Source organism: Drosophila serrata, unplaced genomic scaffold (assembly GCF_035046125.1).
Source record: "Drosophila serrata isolate PLE 108 unplaced genomic scaffold, ASM3504612v1 contig_362, whole genome shotgun sequence".
Lineage (NCBI taxonomy): Eukaryota > Metazoa > Arthropoda > Insecta > Diptera > Drosophilidae > Drosophila > Drosophila serrata.
In genome coordinates, this window is record NW_028257260.1 from 987185 (window position 1) to 1000649 (window position 13465).

At 36.2% G+C, this 13465-nt stretch overlaps 1 protein-coding gene and 1 long non-coding RNA gene across 2 annotated transcripts in view; one reads left to right on the top strand and one right to left on the bottom strand.

Moving 5' to 3' along the window:
* Window positions 1–13465, bottom strand: part of LOC110184543 (uncharacterized) — a 114525-nt gene that overhangs the window by 9138 nt on the left and 91922 nt on the right. The window lies entirely within an intron of this gene.
* nAChRalpha3 (nicotinic Acetylcholine Receptor alpha3) overlaps window positions 10257–13465 on the top strand; it is a 121597-nt gene continuing 118388 nt past the window's right edge. Inside the window, exon 1 of the mRNA XM_086839067.1 lies at window positions 10257–12068. The gene's annotated coding sequence lies outside the window, so the exon portion shown is untranslated. The remainder of the gene's footprint in view (window positions 12069–13465) is intronic.

Sequence of the window (13465 nt, forward strand, 5' to 3'; positions counted from 1 at the left end):
ATTTTCAATATTAAGCCCTATAATATTTCCTAGACATAATATCACCCTTTTCCCCTCGATATACCTTCCTACCCTAATCCCTTTTAGTGTCTACTGTTTTTCCAGGGTACTAAGTCGTCGGTAAATGTGTTTTAGCACCTTTTAATCTTGGTCCTACATTGTTCTCGCTTGTCATTGATCAGCGTCTGGAAAACAATTCACCTTTGATGCTGGCAAAGAGGGAAATTCGGGGAAAACCCTGCGCTCTGCCCTGAGAGAAATGCAAAAAGTTTAAGCACAGAGACGAAATAATGATGTGCCTCTTCGATATCTTTCACTTTCAAGTGCCAAATAAGGGGGGACAGGGGCGGTAAACAAATGCAAACGACAGATGCCAAGCAATTTTAGTCATCAATTTTTCCAACTCCCACCCTCAATTTCCGTTTCCCGCTCCACTGCTCCACAGTCATTTTCCACCCGAGCGCTGCTAGCCAAGATCTTAACCGCTTTTCCTTGAGCCATTAGCTTTTCATTAGCAACTTTTATGCTTGTCGATTTGCCGGCTTTTAATTAGCAAGAAGCCGCAACAAGCTAAACAGCATTTTCAACTTTTTTATGGGTCCCAAAAAAAAAACTGATAAACAGAAATATGCTTTGATTGTTTTCAAGGGGAGTGGAAAATATTGTGATTTTCCTAATCGCTTAACGATGTACGAACTTTATGATTATATAGTGTGTGTGTAAGGGTATTAATGATAGCAATGAAAATCGGGAACAGTGTGGAAAAGGATACAGGAAAATATTTACTATATATATTTATAAATGTTAGAAATGTCTTACATATTTCTGTAAAGCATTAAGCTGTTTTATAATTGATTCTGGGTAATATAAAATATTATTATTCCTAAAATACCTCGACTAAATCATACATATACTAATTAAAGTTAATGTATTAGATATTTCTGTAAAGCACTAAGCTATTTTATAATTGATTCTGAGTAATGAAAAATATTATTATTCTTAAAATACCTATACTAAATCATATATATACTATTTTGAGTTAATAATTGTTGCTTTATTTGCTATAAAATTGCTTAATTTAGTTGGTTTTTATTTCTTTTTTAGGCCACTGTGCTTCTCAGGCCTCGTTTACGGTCCGGAAGATTATTCTGGGAAGACGGGAGCCAATGGCTTCCGTTTCACATGCCAGCGGGATCATTATTTCTGTTAAATTTTTACCAACACCCCGCCCACATCTGCTTTTCTTTTAATGAATCCAAAGACCAACGGTTCAAAATTTTCCAGGGGGAACCCCCTAAACTCGGGGGTCAGGGGTGTGCACACACACACACGAGAGGCAAGCTTAAAACTGGAAACTCAATTAGGTTGCTGGCGAGAGGACTCATCGCTGCCTTGTCCAACACATGGAGCTCTCTACCCAGGAAGGAGTATATGTAGAGGAGGGGGGAAAGTATCAAAATCACAGCGACAACAGAAAGTACACGCGAAGTACAACAATTACATGAGCTTTTGGGGCAGAGAGGGAGAGAGAGAGCAAGAGGCTTGAAGCGACAAAACTAAATACCCAGCAAGTGGAAAGTGGAAAGCGGAAACGGAAATGGCACACAGTAAGTGAGAGATGGCGGGAAGTGGTGTTGTTAAAGCGAGTGAGTGTGTGTGTGTGTGTTTGAGTTCCAAGTAATTCAAAGGAATCTCAAAAAAAACAAGGGAAAGATTTTGCAATTAACAAGTAAATTAGCAAGGACTTTAATTTATCATTTTATAGATATTTCAAGTATAAATCTAGCTTAATAAATACCAGACTTTATTTAAATGTTGTTGTAATATATGTTTTATTAATTTTTGTGCAGTGCATCATGGCATCCATGACCATGTCAGCATTTTTAACTCTAGCATGTTTAAAAAAAAGGAAAAAGCGAATACAAAACGAATCCGGGACATGCCAGGCCAAAAACTGAGGCACTACCACTGCCCAAATATCATCGCCCCCTGCATCAGTGATGCCTCTGTCTCTTTGGTCCTGGTCCTCGTCCTGGTCTTGGTCCTGCTCCTGGTCCTGCTCCTGCTCTTGTTCCTGCTCCTTCTCCTGGTTCCGTTCAAAAGCTTGCCAAGAGCAGAGAGCACAACTCTTCAATTCAATTCAACTGCGCCACGTTCATTGTTTATTTTTCATTTAATTTTACACAATTTTTTTTTATTCTCCCCCTGGTTTCTACTTCTTTATTTTTTTTTTTTCGAGAAGATAGAGTGTGAGTCTATTTGGCACTTATGTCATACCCTGTAATTTGCTATATAAAAGGTATGTCACATAGACTTTGTGTTTACTTTATTGTTCAAAAATCAAATGAAATCAGAAAACACTACAAAAGAAAGTTTAAAAGAAGTAAAAGTAAGTAAAGGTTTTAATAAAGTTTAGAAGAGCTTGAGGAATATTTTCACAAGTTACTTTATAACTTTGTGTTTGAGGAACATTTTTAATACAATATCAAAAATCAATAAAAAACTCTTAGATGAAGAATGTATAAAGTAAATATGATATACATCTAACTACTTTAATATCTTTTGAGTTAATTAACCATTTTTTTAAGAATCAGATTTGGAATTGTATTCATTACTCATTTCAAAGCTTCTTATAAAATTCCAGACTTTAATAATTAGTTAATATGTTTACTAATATATCGATAACCTACAAATACTTTTATTTTCGATTATTTATCGATTTATCTCTTCTCCAAGGTATTTTATCTTTTGTCTTTATCATCTAGCGGTCCTTCTCGTTGTCCTTATCCACATCCTTTTTTTTTTTGTGTCTAGTTTCAACTCGTCTCGGCGGCAGCAAAAATTCAATTATGGGAACGAAACGAAACGGAACTGAGTGAAACGTGGATGCGGGGGACGGGGAGGGGGGGAGGCAGTGGGCGGAAGGCGAGGTCATCTGTTGGTGCGAAAAAGGGGCAGCTGTGGGGCAGGGACATGGATTTTCCAAGGGCAGTGAGGAAAGCACCGACGACCAAATTTTTCGGCGCGTAAATGACAAAAGTTTTGTAGCACTCGAATGTTGATCTTTAGTCAGGTCTAGGATAAGGGCGGTACCGGGGGCAGGGGACAGGGACAGGGGCGTGGCCTAGGCGTTTGGGGGGGGGAGGGGCGTGGCAAGTGGAACACACGTTAAGCGTGGGGGCAACATCGTTAGCTAACTGACAGTGCAAGAAGCGGGGTGTGGCAACGGGGCTATGTAAGTGGCATCCTTGAAAGTTGCGTTCAGGCACCGCACGCAATTTTCTGCAATAACAAAATACCAAAAAAAAAAAACGAAAACGAAAGAGAAAAGGCCTCAGCATTTCCCTGCCCAACGACCACTTCAAAAAATGTGAAAAAAAAGAATAAAAGTATATAATAAAATCAAAACAAAGGTCATTACGGAAACAGAGAGAGAGTGAGAGAGAGAGAGTGTGTGGGTGGCAGGACCCGCGAATGTTTGACTGCCTTGCTGGGGGCTCTACACTGTAATTAAATGCAGTGAGTTTTAATTAAAACTGTAATTTAAATTTTATATATATATCCAAAATATGTACTAATATTTCAAGTGTGAAATATATATTTTTGTTTATTTATATAATATACTCTTTACTCGCAGGCATATTCCTTTGCAGTTTCAGTATTTTTGGACTTCAATAGAAGTTACCAATTTAATAAGGCCTTAAAATGGTTTAAGGTCACATTATTCTTTATTTAAATTATTAAAAAGGAAAGTAGAAGACTAAAAGTTTTCCTAGGAAAAATTCGTTCTATACCATAATAGTTTCTTTCAAGTGTTAATTAAAAATTTAATTTAAAATTTTTATACAATACTCCAAAATATGTACTAATATTTCAAGTATGAAATATATATTTTTGTTTATTTATATAACATACTCTTTACTCACAGACATATTCCTTTGCAGGTTCAGTATTGTTGGACTTCAATGGAAGTTACCAATTTAATAAGGCCTTAAAACGGTTTAAGGTCACATTATTCTTTATCTAAATTATTAAAAAAGCAAGTAGAAGGCTGACATTTTTCCTAAGAAAAATTCTTTCTATACCATAATAATTTCCTTCAAGTTTCTTTTAATACAAATGCACTCGCTCAAATAAAATGCTAAATTATTGATTATGAAATTCAGCTAAAAACAAAACCTTTTGACACCATTCAACCTAGTTTTCTTTTTCGGGAATAATGCACACACATACCTTCGGTTTTTGGGTTTCTTTTCCCCTTTTTTTCCCCCAGTGTATATGTGTGTGTGTGCCGGACTGAGACAGGATCTGAGGAAGCCGAAGCTGAGGCTGAGCCTGACAGGAGCTGAACTGAACTCGAGTCCTGCAGTTGGCAGACAGCTGCGACAGCCACGAGCTCTCTCTGGACCGAAAAATGTGCCAAATTGAGATAAAGAACCATTGAGAAATTAAAACTTAGTTGCTGCTTCACTTGGGCGGGTCAAAAGTGCCGCCTAAAGCTCACACAAACACACACACAAAAATTAGATCATCAAACAAAATATATATATTATTAAAGAATATATATATTTTAGATCAAGATTTTACCTCTGACCCTGTGTACATGGTTGAAGCCTTAGGGAGACGAATGATTGGGCAGCCATTAGAGATCAGGGGTTCGAGTGGCTTTGGTTGGAGTTTACCCAGGAGGAACAGGCAGAACAATGGCCGGGAGTCCTTTGTTCATTGCCACCGAAAATTATTACTTATGAGCGCGTCCTGCCAGCGAGGCTCGTTGCCATCGTTGCCATCGTCCTCGTTGCCTTCGTCCTTTTGTTCGGCCTGTCTGCGGTTTGTCTAACGAGGCACCACCACGAGGCCATATTGTTTTCAAAAAAACAATAACAGCTGGCAGAAAATGGAGAAATGTTCGACGGAGTTGGAGTTTGGGGAAGGACAAAAAAGAGGCAGGACAATGAGCGACGTTCAGCGGAAAGTCGACAACAATTAAATTAAATAAACTTGCTTCAAATGTTATGTAAATACAGCGCTCGACTCGCTAATTGAGTCGTCGTTTGTTGTCGTTATCCTTCTTTTGCCTGTCAGCTTGGCTTTTTATACCCTTACTAAGGGTATGGAAAAATACCAAAGGATCATAAGAACAGCTAAATAGTTGCAAAAACAAAAGGTTTTATAGAGTTTTCTAATCATTTTTCAACATGTAATGGCTAGCTTTGCTTGTTTAATTTAATTTAAAGTTAGGTTTCTTTGGGGTTTCCCTTTAAGTTACCCTTGCAAACTTAATTATTTGCTAGAAATCAAGATTTGAAATATCTTTAGCATCTCTGGGAGTTGTAAGGGTAAATTTGAAGACATTTTAAGACACTTTTGCTTAGTTTCTTTCGTTTGTGTTTTGCAAAGGATACCTTCTTTTACCTTCATCTCATCCTGATCCTTGCCTCATTTCGCCCGGTATTCGCTATGAATGATGGATGAACTTAATTTTTATTGCGTGACCTTGAAAACCTTGCGAAACCCTTTGGCCCCTAAGTTATTAACCGGGAAATATCAATCAGCATTTTACACTAGGCTGACGGTGCGGCGGATGTGTCAGAAAAAAGGACGAAGGGCAGGCGGCTTTTCCTAACCCCCTTTCCCCGCTTCCAGTCCAGCCATTGAAACAAAACATTTTAATTAATTGAGGCGGAAAATGCTTGGCTGCCCGGGTTTGCATGTTGTCAACTTTCGGGGCTTCGGAAGAAGGATTGAGCTTGGGCTTAGGCCTCCCCATCTGACAAGGGGAAAAGGGACACGTGAAAGGTCCTGGATCCCCGGTCCCAGGTCCCTGGTCCTGTAACGATTTGCTTCACTTTGTATGCTTAATGGCTCAATGATGTGCTCCAGGTTCATTGAAATAAGTGCCCAAGTATGTGCTACATTTGCACGCGTATTTTAATGAATTTTCCTCCTTTCTGACTTCACTTGGTTTTTATTATTCTGCGCGATTTTCCTTTTTTTTTTGTGCGGTTTGGCGCCATCAAAAAGGGAAAAGATTGAAAAGCCGACTTATTAAGTGGGTTAAATTGATGCGGGATAATACGGTTGGGTAAGTCCAAATAAGCCAGATGGGTTTTGGGGTAGGTTAAGTTGGATTATGAGCGGCCGTTGCCAAGTGAATTGGTATAGAATCGATTGAAACAGACTTCAAATTGGCTGACTTTAATTATAATAACGAATTTTGGTTAATTGAAAGTTAAAAGAATTATTGTAGAAAGTATAAACGAGGTCTTAACCATTGTTAAGGTCATAAAAATGCCTTTAAAAGGGGTTTATATTTATTGATTGCCACTAAAGTAAGTGTAAGTTTGACTTATAACATAATAAGTAAATAATATATTATTATATTATATTATATATATAATTGTAATATTACTGAGTTCCCTGATATATACAAAAAAACTAAATTGATCCCTTTTCAGTCCAAAGAAATCCCTGTTAGCCTTAAAAAATTCAGTTGTCCGCTGCCACGAATCTTTTGCCAATATTACTGCCCATTACACTGTAACGTTTTTAATAGCATTTCTCACTCTCTCTCTCCCTGAGTCCTGGCGAAACGAAACCAAAGCAAAACCCATCCCATCAGGAAGAGAAGGAATCCTGAAACAAGCCTCAGACCGAAAACCGAAACGAGACCCAGACCAAGATAATGCAAAGCCCAACACAAAAAGCATCAATTTGCATGCAAGCTGACCACCAGTAACCCAGCGCATTCGCATATGCACTGAGAGAAATTCTAGGGAAAATTCAGCAAATTTCTCCTTAATTAGAGAGATAATTCAGGTAGATTATTTGTCCGTTTAAAAGTTAATTTAATAAATATTGAACTAGTTATATTGAAACTCTCAAACTTTTTGTTCATATAAAATATATATAAAATAAATGAACAAAATATTCTAGAGTTTCAATATATGCTAATTTTTTTGAGGGTAAATTAACGTTTTTCAATTATCATAACTAACCAAAAATGCATTAATTCCAAATCGGATAGATTTTCTATGTTTGTTTTAAAAGGGTTAATAAATCTACATGAAAAGTTTTAAAACTTCAATAAAATAAAATATTTGTAAAATTTTGACAATTTTAACGATGTAACCCCTTATCAAATTAAAAAAAAAAAATTTTTAATATTTTTTCATCAAACATAACTAGATCGTTTCAGATTTTTGTGCTGATCAAGAATATATATGATATATATATATATATATATATATATATATATATATATATTTATAGGGTGGAAATTGACTCCTTCACATTGTTACAAGCTTCTGATTGAAATTATAATATCCTGTAAGTGTAAAATAATGCAGCAAAAGTTGGGTAAAATATCTATATCAGTATCTTAATTATAATGAAGTAATGCTGTTTAGTTTGAGAAAACGTTTCTATAAATCCCTAATACAAATTGCTGTTTCACTAAAACTTAAAATTAAGAAATGGGGTTCATGGCAATAAGGGAAATTTCATTAATTGGAAAATAAAGGCATAGCCTGCACATCTGATCTTGCCTATATTATCTATATATATATATATATATATATATATATATATATATATATATATATATATATATATGATATATGATATATGATATAAATGCAAGGCCTAAGTAGCTATAGCTCTTAAACATAAATTAGCTCTTAGTTCATAACTATATGTTAGCTTTAGATAAATATATAAATGATAAATAAATAATTGTCAAAGTAAAGACTTACCCCAGCAGAGGACACGTCATCATTCTTCATGTTTTTATTTCTTCCCGGTTAATTAACTCATCGAAGTGTTCTTCTTCTTTGGCGATCCGGATATATTCCATTGGCCACGTCATCTTTTTGCGCTTGAAGAGTAATCACAATCACTATCACTATCGATGTTAACACTAGGTACCCCTAGGACAGACTGAGCTCGCGGCGATCGAAGTGCCTCTATTTATACTTCCCGATCAGAGATAACAGAGAAAGAGAGTGAGAGGGAAAGAGCTACCTCTGTAGCTGCAACAGAGAGAGATAGAGCGTAAGCGCCACCTCTACAGCAGTGCAACAGAGGGAGGCAGGCATACTTAATGTTATTGTGAGTAAGAAAGAGAGCGAGAGGCAGAGGATTACAGAGGCTTACAGAGGCCTACAGAAAGAGAGAGCGAGAGGAAGCTAACCGCTGCTATTGGAATGTTATAATGTTATAATATATATATTATTATTAATATTAATAATATTAATAACTTTTTTTATATCAATAATATATATTATTATATTAATAATAATATTATTATTACACGTTAATATTTATAATTATTATAATAATAAAATTATATTATAATATTATATGAACCGAAACTAACTTCCACACGCCAAAGTTAGTTTACCATTGCAATTCGATCATTAATAATTAATACAATATAATATAATAGAGAATATTATACATATTATTGTTTATGAAACAACAAAGTAATGCATGCCTACTTTTATAACATTTACCTATACATATTAAATGTAAAGTTTTTGCATTTCCTCTATAACGACGATCAGTTCCTTGGCAGCTATAGGATATAGTTTTTGGATCCGATCCGCTGAGAGGGCGAATATATAAACAAAGACTAATTCAAATAGCTTCAAAACTGAGGGGATAGTTTGCGGATAAATTAACAGACGGTAGGATCAAGAATATATTCTTTATGTTATATCACCGGAAATATCTCCTTCACTGCATAGCAAAATTCAGATTTAAAATTAAATAAATTAACTCAATTTTTATATATATTTTAAAAGTGCATATAAAACCACAATTTTTCTTGCAGTGCTTGGCCACAACTATGTGTGGTCATCTCAGTGGCCCCACGGCAGCACTTTGCCCGTGCAATGTTGGTGCTTCATCACAATTCAGCTTGAATCCTGAATTCAAATCCGTGGATGTGTGTCCGGGTTCCGGGTGCAAGAATGGCGCGCTCTCTCTTTCATTAACCTTTCTGGCATCCAACATAATTCAATTTGGCATCAAGTCGAGCATTCCGCATCCGCAGCATTCATTCTACCCCGGCATCCCATGCAGCTCATTTGCATTAATGCCACGCACGTGTGCCATGAAGGACGAAGGACGAAGGACACAAGGACTGCCGACTCTATGCACACTGCTTCAAAATTTCATAAATAAATTGATTTTGCTCCCAACTGGCGTAACTGTGGCTAACTGCGGTTACCATTAATGGCTGTCTATTGGACTCATCACATGTACATATACCTCTTGTTAGTTCAATTTTGAGAGTCCTTGAATGGCAAAGGTTTCGGGAGTGTTTAGTGGGATTTATGTGATAATATCCTTGTGAATACTTAAGGAGTTATTATTTTAAGAAATCAAGGAGCTTGTTAGGTGTTTTATATTTTATAAGATTTTAGGTTTCTTTTAAGAAAATGCTAGGGGAAGACGTTAGAGTTTCAAAGAAACCCATTTTCGAAACCTTACGGAAATGGTATCTTAGTTAATACTTAAGCAGTTATTATTTAAAAAAAAGTAAGGAGCTTATGAGGGGTTATATTTTATAAGGTTTAAGGTTTTTTGAAAAAAAAGAAGGGAAAAGATGTTCGAGTTTCAAAGGAACTCATTTTCTAGACCTTTCTCTTTATGTATTAAATAATTTTAATTGAAACTGACAAGTATTTAATTAAAAAATAGTAAAAAATGTTCAAGTATTTAATGTATAAATATTAAAAAAATGTATACATCTATAATTTGTTTGTTTTAATATAAAATTACATAAAAAATAATTACCCACCCATAGCGTTCTTTAAAAGTCTCAACCAAAAATCAAAGACAAAATCAAAACTTGCTGATAAATCGCAAAGTTTCCTCTCATCCTATTCCTATATAAACTATAAATTCCCCTCAAAAATGAACTAAAAGCCCCACTAAACATCAACATAAAATTGGCCTAAAAAAAATGTAATTAAATCAAATCGCTTCTTGAGCTGATCACTCATACGCAACGTTGGCCGTCTGGCATTGAGACTGCATTCGCATTTCGCAGCCCTTTTTGAAATTCAAAAAAAAAAGGAAAAGCAAAATCCGAGCGATGCGCATGCCAGGGATATTTTAACAGCGGGGAAATTCTTGTGCCGCAGCAGCAGCAGTTAACAGTGGCTTAACAGCAGCAGCAGCAGCAGCAGCATTAACAGCAATGCCAATGCCAGCAGCATCCTTGGCAGGACGTTTGGTTGCCCGAAATCAGTATGAAACAGGACTCAGCGCTGACGGCACGCGTTTCGCCACGAGAGAGTTGCTCCTTGTTCCCAACACACAACCAAAATAAGAAAAAGGAAAAAAGAGTAAAGAAATTCTGAAAGAAGCTAAGAAAAAACGCGCTAAAGCCGCCGCCGCCAGTTGTCGTCGTCGTCGTCGTCGGTTGTTCGTTGGTTTTTTTTTTTGTCTTGTCGTCGTCGTCGTGTTGTTGTTGTTTGGGGGTCTCGTGCCCTTTATTTTGTTGTTGTTATATTGTTGTTGTTGTTGCACCGCCGCCGCCGCCGCCGCCGTCGCCCCCTCCTACCCCCAAATCCATGTTCGTCTGTCGCTAAAAACGTGAGCGTGTGTGTGTTTTAGTGCGTTGTGTCTGTGTCCTTTAGGCTCCTTTACTCACTATTTATTTAATTAACTTTAATTTTATTTTATCAATTATTATTCATTATTTTTTTTGGGTCACCAAATGAAGCCACTGAACCACAACAAAACAAAAAAAAAAAACAGCTTGGCAAACAAGTTGCTGGTTTAACCATTTCTTTTATTTTGATTTTTTGTGATTTTTTTTTTTAGTTGCAACTTTGTCGCGCCCGAAACGCGTACGAAACGCGCACAAAACAAGGCTTACATAAGTTTCGTTGCGGGGCTTGTAAAAGCGTTTTATTTTATTTTTTTTTTGTGTGTGCTGTGCATGTGAGAGACGCTTTTTAAGGCTAGAAAATTACCTAACAACATCATGCTTAACGCAGCTAACTGAAAATTCGTATCGCAAAAGCAAACTAAAAAAAAAGTGCGCGCCACATTTGCAGCTGGGGATGCATTTTCTTGGCGCGTTTTCTTGGCACAAGAAAAGCCACGAAGGGAAACAAAATAAAATAAGAGAAGAAATCTAGACTAGAATGGGACACACACAGATAGACAGGGGGACAGTGGGGGGGGGAAGTGTGGTCTGGGGCTGAGAAAATGGACAAGGAAAACCGAAATTGTTACACGGCCATTGTGGAGGTCGCGCCGAAAAATTCTAAAAAAAAAAGAGAGCGAATTTATTTGCGAGGATGCCAACGGGGGAATTAGTGGGAAATCTATTGACTGGCAATGTTTCGTAATAATAAATTGAAAAGCGAAATGAAGGGACAAGCTAATTCACAACTTGTTGATTGTCAGTCACAAAAAATAAAAAAAAGGGTGTGATTTTAATAATTAATAAATTAGAAAATATGAGCAGAGGGAAGGCAGTCCCATATTTAATCCACTTCAATCTCTTTGAGATTAAAATGATTGTGATTAGGACAAAGTTTCATCAACTAATTAAGCTCTTAAATTATTATCTTAATTTCTTTTATTACTCACTTTTCATTTCCTGTTCTAATTTCATTTCCGTTTCCTGTTTGAGTTTTTAGTGAGCAACACAGAAGAAGCAACCTTATCATATTTTTTTCCTATTTTTTTATTGTTCCAATCAAAAATAAAATAATCAAATAAAAAATTCCCGAAAAATAAAGGAAACCGCAAAACATAAAAAATTGTTCATAAATTCGGAAAAGAAAGAAATGTGCTTGTGAACCGAGAAACAAAAAATATATTTGTATAAAAAAAAAACAACCAATGCAAATTAAAACTAAAACAAGGAAACCAAAATAAGGAAACGGAAAATTCCCCCGTCTCTGCAAGGGGCAACGTCAGTGTGCGTGTGCCCGTGTGTGTGTGTGTGTGTGTGTGCGTGCACGCCTCTGTCTGTGTGCGTGCGTGTGTGTGTGTGTGCACACCACAACAGTAGCAGCAGGCGAAATACTTTTTGTGCCAAGGTAAGATTAGCATTAGGACGAAAGTTAATGTTTGGCTCCTTAGGTTAGACAAATATGCACAAGGACCCTTTTCGAATCGAGGCAAAACCGAACCCGTGAGGTGGTATGTGGGTTAAGCCGAGAAATGAAGGCCGGGATCCGAAATAAGAAATCGGTTTTGCTGACAGTTTTGCTTTAAAATAAATGTGAGGGGGGTGTGTTTTAGTTTTAAAGACTTTAAATCAAGACAAGAGCAAAAAGATCTGTTTAAAAGGTTGACTAAGTTTAAGGTCACTTCAAGACTAAGATAATCATTTAAATCTAATAAAAACATAAATTTTTGTATTAAATTTTGATTGCTTGATTAATTTTTAATGAAATGAGCACAATATAATATTAATTTGGGTCTTTAAATCCCTTTTAAAAGGTGTTTGAAAGTAATGCTTAAGCCACCAAGAGTGTGCAAAATTTATAGCATACTTTTCAGCGCCTTCTTAAGTCTCACTAGGTAGCCTAAGGAGTTTTCGTTTTAAAAGGTATTTTCATGGGTGAATCTTATTATTAAAATATTATTCTTCACTTAAATATATAAAATAATTTAAGTACTTTATAAATTACAAATTAATGCAAGCATCTAAGACTGACCACGCCCAGTTTAAGCTTAAATTTTATATAATTTCTTTTGGCATTTTTGGGAAAAACTTTGGGGATTTGCTTTTGAGCATATGCAGCTGATTTTCTTTCTTTTTTTTTGTTGTTTTTAATGTTTGCCAAACAATTTTGAGCGATTACGAAATGTATCTATGTGTTGGTGTATTGGTGTGATGGTGTGTTTGTGTGTGTGTCCGGTTGATTGTGCGCTCATGTGGCTGTTGAGTGTGTTTGTGACATGAATGGCTCCAGTGGGAGTGCAAATGGCATTGTTGTTGCCATTGTTTGTTATTATTGTTGCACTGCGAATTAAACTTAAAACTATATTTAAATTTAAGTGTTAAAATTAAGACAAAAATAGCCTCTTTACCACCTTAAATTCCTAGGTTATGCTGGTTATCAAATGTTATCCTAATTATATTTAAAATTGCAAGCAATGAGAGGTTTTTACAGATGATACAAACACTAAGATAGGGCAGAGAAATATGTACACTTGCGGGGGGTTAAAGATTTGTTTCCTAACTAACTAATAGTTAATTTCTTTCAGTGTCCTGTAGCTGTTCGTTTCCCTGTGGCTACCCAAAATAGCAAACGCGCCTCTATTTATTCATTTTTGGCCAGCTTGTTGCTATTGTTCAGAGTTCTCAGTTCCCAGCTCTCCACTCTCTCTCGCTCTCCCTTTCTCTCTCCCTCTCCACACTCCACAATCTCTACTCTCCAATCTCCATTTCTCCATTCTCTGCACTCTGAAATCTCCATTCGAATCG